Raw genomic sequence first — 10,129 nt, 5'->3', positions numbered from 1 at the left:
AGGAAAACGTAATCAACCACTTGTTTGCGATACACCGGGATATCCCTAATTAATGCCTTGTTCAACTTCAGCATCTTGGCAACCATTGTAAGGTCGGCGTCTGGTTCCCCGCAATATGTGGTGCAACCAAGGCCATCGCCCTTACCCCGGGAGCGGCTATTAACAGCTGAGAGGGCCCGACTAGACGGCGTCCGACCCAGGGCTACCTTGGAAGGTGGAGTCTGATAGGTTGAACTGACTTTAGAGCAAGGGCGTTTAGCAGAACTGTTCTCTCCGGCGATTCCAACACCTCTCTTCCTTCCACTTGTGTTGCCGGCTAACCTATGTGCCTCACGCAGCTCCTCCATTTCAAGGTCTTTAAGCTCCTTAAAATCTGTTACCCTAGATAACACAGCTTCCCTATCCACGTTAATGTCACTGAGGACAAGGGTGGCAGCAATTTCCGCTCGCATGAGGTCATTGCTGTCCTTTGTCCCTATGGTACACTCGAATGGCTCTCCACGGTACAACAACATATGAACCATGATGTAAAGACCACAGTCATTGTCAGTATACCCTGATCCCTGCCAGTTGAATTTAATGTTGACAAAAGGAAACCCTTCAACTTTCTTCCCTTTGTCGAGCCCTTTGTAGGCCATATACTTTCCCATTGCATCAGCCTGGCAGAAGTTAGGCAAGGCGTTTAAAAGGGGAAGGCCAATTAACAAAACAATGGAGCTGAAAATTAATCTAGTCACCAGTTTTATAAGACTTACAGTAATACGCGCAATCCCTCCGTATGGTAATTTCAGAAGATCGTCCTCGTAAGAACGATTATCAAGGTACTTGATCTGCTCAGAGAGGAAATTTATGCAAATGCAAGAGTAATGATCTTGATCGCCAGTGCTTACCGGGACGAAAACCTACAAACACGCACCAAAAGTCTAAGAGTTATAAAACATAATTAGCAGATTAGAGGCATACATATTGTGCATAATTGGAATTATTCATTCTATGGTTAGAGTTATACATTATATTTCTAGAGTTGTACATTCAATTTCTAGAGTTATACAGTATATTCTTGCAGTTGTACATTATGTGCAGTGAGTTATACATTCTATGGTTAAAGTTATAAATTCTATGCCTAGAGTTATGGAGTGAAGTTAGCCACTCATCAAAACTCTAAGCATATACTGTATAACTCTAGGCAAATAATGTATAACTTCAGCCCTAGAATGTATAACTCTAGTCATTCTGAAAGCTAAAGTTATATAATGTATAACTCTAGCCATAGAATGTATAACTCTAGCCATAAAATGTATAACTGTTAGCATATACAGTATAGTGTATAACTCCAGGTATTACTCTAGGTATAACTCCAGGCCTCTAATGTATAACTCCAAAGCATATATTGTACAACTCTAAGCATATACTGTAAAACTCTAGGCAAATAATGTGTAATTCCAGTATGGAAATGTCTCTATATTGATATCTGAGCTCACCATATCAGAGTCCAGTTGGAATAGACTAGAACACGACTCTTGCCACATGTCCCACGAGGCACAAAAGCCTTCAGAATGATCAACAACCAAGTTTTTTTTCCTGCCTTGCCAAATTGCAATTGCTAGGTCCTATAAAAATGATAGACGGGGGTTGGCAGCTTATATCACAAGTTACGTACATTTTGTCACAAAATAACTTGCGGAGTTCGAGCACACTTACAGCGTGACATAGGCCAAAGAAACAAATAGCGAACTTGCAATACTGCGGTGTTCGCGTGCGTAAGGCGATTGAGTAGTACAGACCAAAGATCGATGACATTGGCCATAATCGAGACCCGGGCATCAATGTCCGGAGATCAATACGCGTTATGCGGTTTGGACGAGCATATGTGACCAATTGTTCCCTCTGAAAAGGATTAGCAAAATCGAGACACGCAGAGGGGAAAAGATTCATGGCTGTTTCACATGTCGTATTGAAATATGGTAAAACTTATCTTTTAGTTACTCTTTATTATGGACGTGGAATTGATCAAAGACATAATCCATTACATCCTTCCTCACCCTGAACACCGTCCTGAAACGTTCCTTGTTAAATCGCAAAGAATCGTGAGCATACGTCTTTGGTCAGGTTCGGGTGCTCCGCAATCCTGAGAACAACCTAGGTTCTCAGGTACAATGTCCATACACGGAAGGGGGGCAGTTGAATGGAGTAAGAAAGGATGGTGGATCATGTCACATCGCGGCACATAAATAGGGGGTGGGGGTGGTGCAACCGGCTCAACCCTAGCACCAGCGATTTCAACTACCACACCTTCTTTGGCCGCACTAATCGTTCGCTCGTCAACCTCGGCAAATGCCTCATTCACATCTGCCGTGCTCATGAAAGTCAGAGGGATTTGATTTCCACTCCATTTCGTTGAAGGATCCCCCGGGGTGACCTCCGCACCCTCGACAACAACTACGTTTTCACCCCCGTTGTTAGAATGTTGTTCAACATTCTCAATTACATCCTTTTGAACAGTGGCCTGAATGAAAAATAATAAAATTAAACACCATGCTTTTGTATCAAAAAAGTTACAGGTATAACTCTAAAAGTGATACAAAGAGGTCACAGAGTTACAGACCCAATGAATTACAGTTATACATAGAAGGGCAAGAGTTATACACATGTGTGAAGTATTAAAAATATGCTTTAAGAGTTATATATATTTGAGTTAGAGTTATACACATATGGTTAAGAGTTGTACCAAACGGCCGTTGTAGTTGCACAGATTGAAAGATAAAGTCATACAAATAGGAACTACAGTTACAAGGCCTCATCATAAGTTTCAACAAAGTTATACTTTTTCAACTTAGAGTTATACACGACCAATTAAAAAAAAAACAACGAATGTATAACAAGTATTTAGCACAAATTAACAAACTTACCTCGCCACCAGGACCACTCCCGTACGCTGGAAGTCCACATAAAGCTTCCTTGATTTCAGCAGTAGAAAACATACACTCCATCAATTCTTGTGTATCCATTGGCAATGATGGGACCGTAGATTTTTCCATCTCCTTATCTGACGGTTGTTTGTCTAACAATATTTCAACATTTTCTTGCAATCCCTCCCCATGAACTTGCTTATGCACCTCATCACCTACCCCGGGCCGAGTTTCAGCATCCTCTGACCGTCCGTCAGCTTGGTCTACAATGTCTGACAATCTTTCATGGTGAATGTCTGACAATCTTTCAACATTTACAACATTTTCTTTCAATCCCTCCCCATGAACGTGCTCATGCACCTCATCACCTACCCCGAGCCAAGTTTCAGCATCCTCTGACCGTCCGTAAGCTTGGTCAATTTCCTCCTCGGTGTAATTCGCCTCCAACAACAGCTCTCTGACAGTTTGGACGGTGGTGCACACAACTTGATCCTCTAACCCTGGGCTAGCATCTGACAACAGATTAGAAACTACTGTATCACCTCCCACTTCCTCCATAATCTTTGACCATGAAACTGCAACTGATTTCGTTGGCGTGTCGGCTTTGTCCGACTCTCCACGCGGCTCAACACGAGGGTTACCACCCCTGCCACCCCTATCATTGGCGAGGCTAGACAGAACTTCATTTATTTGACGTGTAGATGCATCGATTCCGTCATATTTTTTTGGGGACTCACTAACTACCTATCCAAATGCAAGAGCGTTGCCAACAGAAACCTTCAGCCTTTCTGCAATCTGTTCTGCTTCAGCGACGTACTTTTGAATCTTTTCACCCTCAAAGAATTCTTGAGAGGCCTGACTAGGATTTAGGCCCGTCGGATCACTAGTTACAGCTTTGATCCTTGCGGTTGCATCTGCGTACCATGAATAGAACACAATAGCGTTCCTTTGCATCTGTAGATAAAGCTCGTGAGTACGCTGCATTGAAGAAGTATAGTAAGTTAGTTATATTATAATAGATGGGTACGTTCAAATTTGAAAGCAGAATCAATCAAAAAATATATAATAGTTTGAACTTACATCGACCGCCCCTAGCTTTCAATTCCCGGGTCATCCTCGACACTGTTTGGTAGTTCGATCTGAATGAACTTCTTCTCATAAGTTGAGCAGAAGAGAGGGGGTGGGGGGCCTGATAGCAACAGTAGTTTTAGTTTACGTGGGTCGCTGAGGCTGATACTGTCCAAAGTCCTTCTATAAGAGGGATCTTGAAGGCACCTCGGATACCTGGTCTTAGACAAAGTTAAAGTACCCAATCCCTCTTGACCCACCTCAAATTTTACCCTATCTACAAGCGAAGTTTCATCCCAATGCTTAATCAAAGGTAGATCGTGGGGGCACGGCCTACCCTTGTAATCATATCGCTGAAAGTAGCTTATCAAGAGGAAGGGGATACAGCCACCCAACATCGTTACTTCCTTTTTACAGTCTGTCCCCGCTTTCACCATCATTTCCAAAATATAAGAGCACCAGTCAAAATGCGGAATGAATTTAGGATCTTCTACAGCCCTTAACAGCTTTAAATCTATCCCGTTGTTTGGGGTGGGTGCGAGGAATAAAGACATAGAGAACAAAACAAATAGCCGACAAAAATGATCTTCCGCCTCCTCGTACTCCATAAGTTATTTGTGAACTTTCCCTAAACTTATTGAACTATTTACTTTGCCCACCCCGTAAGCTTGCCGCCATTTGTCCTTCAGCTCCTTATTTTCGGGATCGTTGGACCCCTTCTGCGAACCAGTAGGTACCAACGGGAGACGGTTGGGTCCAAAAGGTATCAAGAAACAGTCATGCACGTCATGCTTACTGATCAAAACTCTTCTTCCAAGAAGCCCTGAACACATATGACCCATTAGAGAAGGACTCCAAGAATAGGCGAACGTGTGCAAGTAGGAAGCTGCTAATCTTAAGCTCCAAAAGGCCACCAAACCCAATTTTCTTAACAAATGGACACCGATCCTCATTAAGCTTTTCAATGAGAGAGACAAGCCTTTGAGGTCGACACGAAACCGTGATTTCATGCACCCTCTTTACCCTTGGCTTGGCCTCAACCATCCGGGGAAAAACAAGGACAAAGACACAAAATTAGACATATTGTAGTTGCAATTAGAGATATTTGCAACAAAGAAATAGACATCTTGTGAATTAAAGTTATACAATAGATAGTCGAGTTATAGAAAATATAAGTAAAGTTATACATTCGATAATAGAGTTAATCGAAAAATATCAAGGGTTATATATTATGACAAAGAAGTTATTCAAAATGTAATCGAGTTATACAACAAATGACAACATGATTATAAAAAAGTCAAATTTTGAACCTGGGAATCGGTCCCTTCTCGATTTGGTACATCATCCATCTGTAGCTGACAAACAAATAGGGATTCAGATTATGTATAACCAAAATTCTGTTAAATCAAATTTCTATAAAATCCAAAATTCTTTTCACCATTCAAAAGAAGAGATAATCAGGAGAGTTATACAGAATAACAGTAGAGTTATACATATAATAACAAAAGTTAGCCAATCTGAAACTAAAGTTATATAATGTGTAACTCTAGCCATGAATGTATAACTGTATTATTAAAATGTATAACTTCAAGTATATACTGTATAACTCTAGGCATATTCTGTATAACTCTAGGCATATATTGTATAACTTCAGGAATAAAATGTACAACTCTAGGCATATATTGTATAACTCCAGTTATACATTATGACAGCAGAAGTTATTCAACATGTAATCAGAGTGATGTGACCATAATTGGCGCATATTTAGCCCCCGAATTAGCCTTGTTCCCATGCTTTTTAGTGCTTATTTGGGTCATTTCTTATCTTTAGTTCCTTATTTTGCATATTCTTTGAGATTTTGATCCCTTGGTAGGAAAGGAGTAAGAATCTTGCATTTTCATGGCAAAACGAGACTAAATTGATCGAATTCAATGACCAAGCATCAAGGAGAGACAAGATTAGAAGGCCTTTGTACATATTATAGTAGAAGAGCAATGTTGAGAAAAGATCCTTGAGTCCCCAAGGAAATCCCCAAGGAATTTATGAAGAAAAGGGAAGAAAAGAAGAAGATTTGTTGCTGACTGACAATCCGAGCGGATTGTCACCAATCCGTCCGTCCCAAAGAAGACAATCCGAGCGGCTTTGCCACAATCCGCTCGGATTCCCCCTCCACAATCCGCCCGGATTCCCCTGAATCCGCTCGGATTCCAACGCCAGAATCCGCCCGTCCCGACCCTATTCCGCCCGGATTCTAGCACAGCACGGATTGTCTTCTCCAAGCTACGAAGAAAGAAGCCCTTCTCTCAGAAAATACCGGCTCCTCCTTGCTCAACTTAAAAAGTGTACTTACTAGTTTAGCCCTTAGTTAACCCTAATGCATCCTCCCTAATTTCCACTATAAATACCCCATTAGTCTAATTAGAGGAGCATGTTCTTCTTATCAATAATTAGTGTAGTTAATATCAATCAAATCTCTCTTAATATTGTAATCAAGTATTAATCAAGTTTTAGTTCTTTAATCTCTCTTTTGTTCATCCTTTATTTTGGGTAATTGAAGATTATTTGGGTTATTGTTGGGAGATTGACAACCTCTCAATCAAGCATTCAAGTACTTCTTTTATCTTTGCTTTATTATTGGAATCATTAGTAGGTATAATCTCTTAATCCCTCTTTAATTATTGTTAATTATTTTCATTTATTCATAATGTTTCATATTGTTGGTATGATTGACAACCTTGCTAGCATGATCAACATGATAATGAGTGAGTAGTCTCTTAGCTAGGGTTAATGGGTGATTAGGGGAAACCAACATGGGGAATGATTCATGCTTAAATTAATATGCTTTCATGTTTTATTTGCTTGCTTGTTTTGATCTCAACTCATGCACATGTTATATTTGATGAAATGCTAAGCCTATGAATCCTTGCATTTACTATCATCTTCTATCTTTTCAATGAGACTTGTAAGACATAACCCAACTCGAGTCTCATTAGACCATGCATGTTGTTGAGTAGGGAAGATTAAGTCGACTTGTAGGTGTTGTACAATCTAATCGATTCGGCTCCGGGACCCAAACTTTCCTAGGATTGTAAGATATAACCCAACTCAATCCATCACAACAATAATTGCTTGCTTATAATTTGAGAACATGTTTGTATGATCATATCCCATGATTCCCCTATGATCCCATGACACCCTAGTGCCTTTAATCAATTGTTTACACCCCTTTAATTCATCTTGCTTGTTTATTTTCATTGCTATTTTAGTTTAGTAACCTTCTACATCAACCCAATTTGTGACACCCCTTAGACACCACTAGTTACAATAGAAATCTCATTTCAACTCCCGTCCCTTGGGATCCGACCTTTACTTGCCTCTTTACTAATTGTAGAGTTGTTTGTGGAGCTATAAATTGTGTTTTGATTCGACCGTGACCAACGACCACATCTTAATTTGTGAACACTTAGCGGGATCGCATCAAAAATGGCGCCGTTGCCGGGGGACGGTGTTTGCTTGATTTAGATTTCTTTTTATTGTTATTAGTTGTGTCTTTCTTCGCCTTGAGGAAGTAAAACTCCTCAAGGTTTGTTCTAATTGTTTTCGAGTTGTTTAATATTTTGCATGTCTAGAAGGTTACAAAGTGATTTGTTACCTTTTGACCGTGAAATCGAAAGAACCTTGACGAACAATAGGAGAGTTGTTAGGAGGAATTTAAGAGGTATTAGTGAAGTTGTTCAACCCACTAGTGAGTTTGTCAATCCTTTCGCAATAGAAGGAGAAGAAAACCCATTACACAATACCCCACAAAATCCACCTACAATGCCAAAATTCTCGTCACACTCCGTACCCACCGAGGAGAATCTACCAAATGGTACTCCTACACCGCAACATCTCACCGGAAACTTTATTGCCAAGTCCGCCTTCATCCAATTAGTTGAGAGGAGCCAATTCGGGGGGATGCCTAGTGAGGACCCTCATTCTCATATGGAAACCTTTTGCGATTATTGTGATGCTATCTCTCAAACGGGCGTGACTCAAGACCAAATTAGATGGGTCTTATTTCCTTTTTCCTTAATCGGCACCGCTGGCAATGGTTGAAGGGCCTTGATAAGGCCACCCTTGGAATAGATTCTTGGAAGAAGTTGGCTCTAGCTTTCTACAAAAAATTCTACCCACCGGAAAAGACTAACATGCTAAGAGCTCAAATTACGGGTTTTAAGCAAAGGGATGAAGAGTCTTTGTATGAAGCTTGGGAGCGGTTCAAGGGAATTTGTCGCTCATGTCCTCACCATGGACTTAGCGAATGGTTTTTGGTGCAACAATTTTGGAATGGTTTATATGAAGATTCTAGGAACATTCTCAATATGGGATCAATTGGAATGTTCACCGAAGTTGATGACAATCAAACATGGAACAAGATTGAGGAAATGGCGGTCCATAACTCACAATATAGTAGACCTCGCAAGGCTACTAGAGGAGGAAAGCATGAAGTGGACTCCGTTACTCAATTGGGTGCTCAACTTAGTGCTCACATTGACACAATCAACTTGAAGTTTGAACAAGCTATGGCTAGACTTGAGGAAAACTCAAAATCATCAAAGCATCATGTTAATGCCATGACGGCATCCTCATCAATCCCAAGTGGGATATGTGAGAATTGTGGAACTTTGGGACATGACCAAGGTGAATGTAGGGGAACAAATGAACAAGTGAATACTTTCCAAGCATACAAGAGTGGTACCCCTTATTCCAACTTTTACAATGAAAACACCAAATTCCATCCAAATCTCTCATACAAAAGCCAAAATGTTCAAAACCCTCAAACAACATACACTCCACCACCCATGAGAAACCAAAATCAAAGACCCTTTTACAATCAAAACCAAGGTTACCAAAATAAAAATCCATACAATCACCAAAATGACCAAGGCTTTGATGTCCAAAAAGCGGTCCTCCAAATGCAAAAGAATCAACAAGAATTTTTCACTCAAATGCAAAAAGATAGCCAAGCAAAGGAAACCACCATCAACAACATTCTAGCTCACACCAAGATGTTGGAAACACAATTGACTCAACTAGCATCTTCAAGCTCACAAAGACAAAAGGGGCAATTACCACCTCAAAGTAATCCCCCTAGACATGAAACGGTTAGTGCCATTCACTTGAGAAGTGGTACAAGGTATGAAGCACCGAAGAAGCAAGTTGAGGATGAAGTTGTGGAAGCTAGTGAAAAGGAAGAAATTGTGCAAAACTCCAAAGATGGAGAATCATCAAAAGAAGAAAGTTCAAAGAAAAATGAAGACAAGGCCAAGGAGAAGGAGCCCATTGTGATTAGACTTCCTTTCCCAAGTCGTCAAGCCAAGCCCAAATTTGATGATCAACTTGGAAAGTTCATGTAAATTGTGAAGAATTTAGAAGTCTCAATTCCTTTCACGGAATTAATCAATCACGTTTCGGCCTATGCGAAATACATGAAAGATATCCTCACAAAGAAGAAGTCGATCCGGAAGCTTGAGACTATCGCCTTCACTAAGGTGAGTAGTGCAATACTTCAAGGGAGTTCACCTCCAAAGTTAAAGGATCTGGGAAGCTTCTCAATACCATGTACCATTGGCGACACAACGATCAACAAAGCCTTATGTGATCTGGGGGGCTAGTGTGAGTGTCATGCCGTACTCGGTGAGTAAAAGGTTGGGGACGGGAGAGCTTAAATGCACCAACATCACACTCCAAATGGCCGATAGATCGACGAAGACACCGTTAGGGATATGGGAAGATGTTCCCGTGCGAATTGGGAAGTTTTTCATCCCGGTGGACTTTGTCATTGTTGATATGGAGGAAGATTCCAACATTCCAATCATCCTAGGAAGACCTTTCCTACACACCGCCGGTGCGGTGATTGATGTGAAACATGGTGAGCTCACTCTAGAAGTGGGAGATGAAAGCATAACTTTTAATCTTGAAAAGACTATGAGAGCTCCTCGTTTGCATGAGCCATGTTTCATGATTGATCATTATAGCCGAAAAGATGAAAGGAAGAAAACGAAACTCCAATGGAAGAAGAAAAATGAAGATGCTCCATTCAAAGAGCAAGTGAATTGTGACAAGGAGAGCTTGCAAAGCTCATCAAAATCAACCAAGGAAGAAGAGGA

The 10,129-nt window shown here is 40.7% G+C and overlaps 1 non-coding gene across 1 annotated transcript; it reads right to left on the bottom strand.

Annotated features, from left to right (window-relative positions):
• Positions 1 to 8,167: 8,167 nt before the first annotated feature.
• On the bottom strand, positions 8,168 to 8,274 carry LOC141624111 (small nucleolar RNA R71). The gene has a single exon (XR_012533921.1). It is a non-coding gene; the product is annotated as a small nucleolar RNA R71 (small nucleolar RNA).
• Positions 8,275 to 10,129: the final 1,855 nt, after the last annotated feature.

The sequence above is a fragment of the Silene latifolia genome, chromosome X, assembly GCF_048544455.1.
Source record: "Silene latifolia isolate original U9 population chromosome X, ASM4854445v1, whole genome shotgun sequence".
NCBI classification, from domain to species: domain Eukaryota; kingdom Viridiplantae; phylum Streptophyta; class Magnoliopsida; order Caryophyllales; family Caryophyllaceae; genus Silene; species Silene latifolia.
This window is presented reverse-complemented; position numbering and strand designations above follow the sequence as displayed.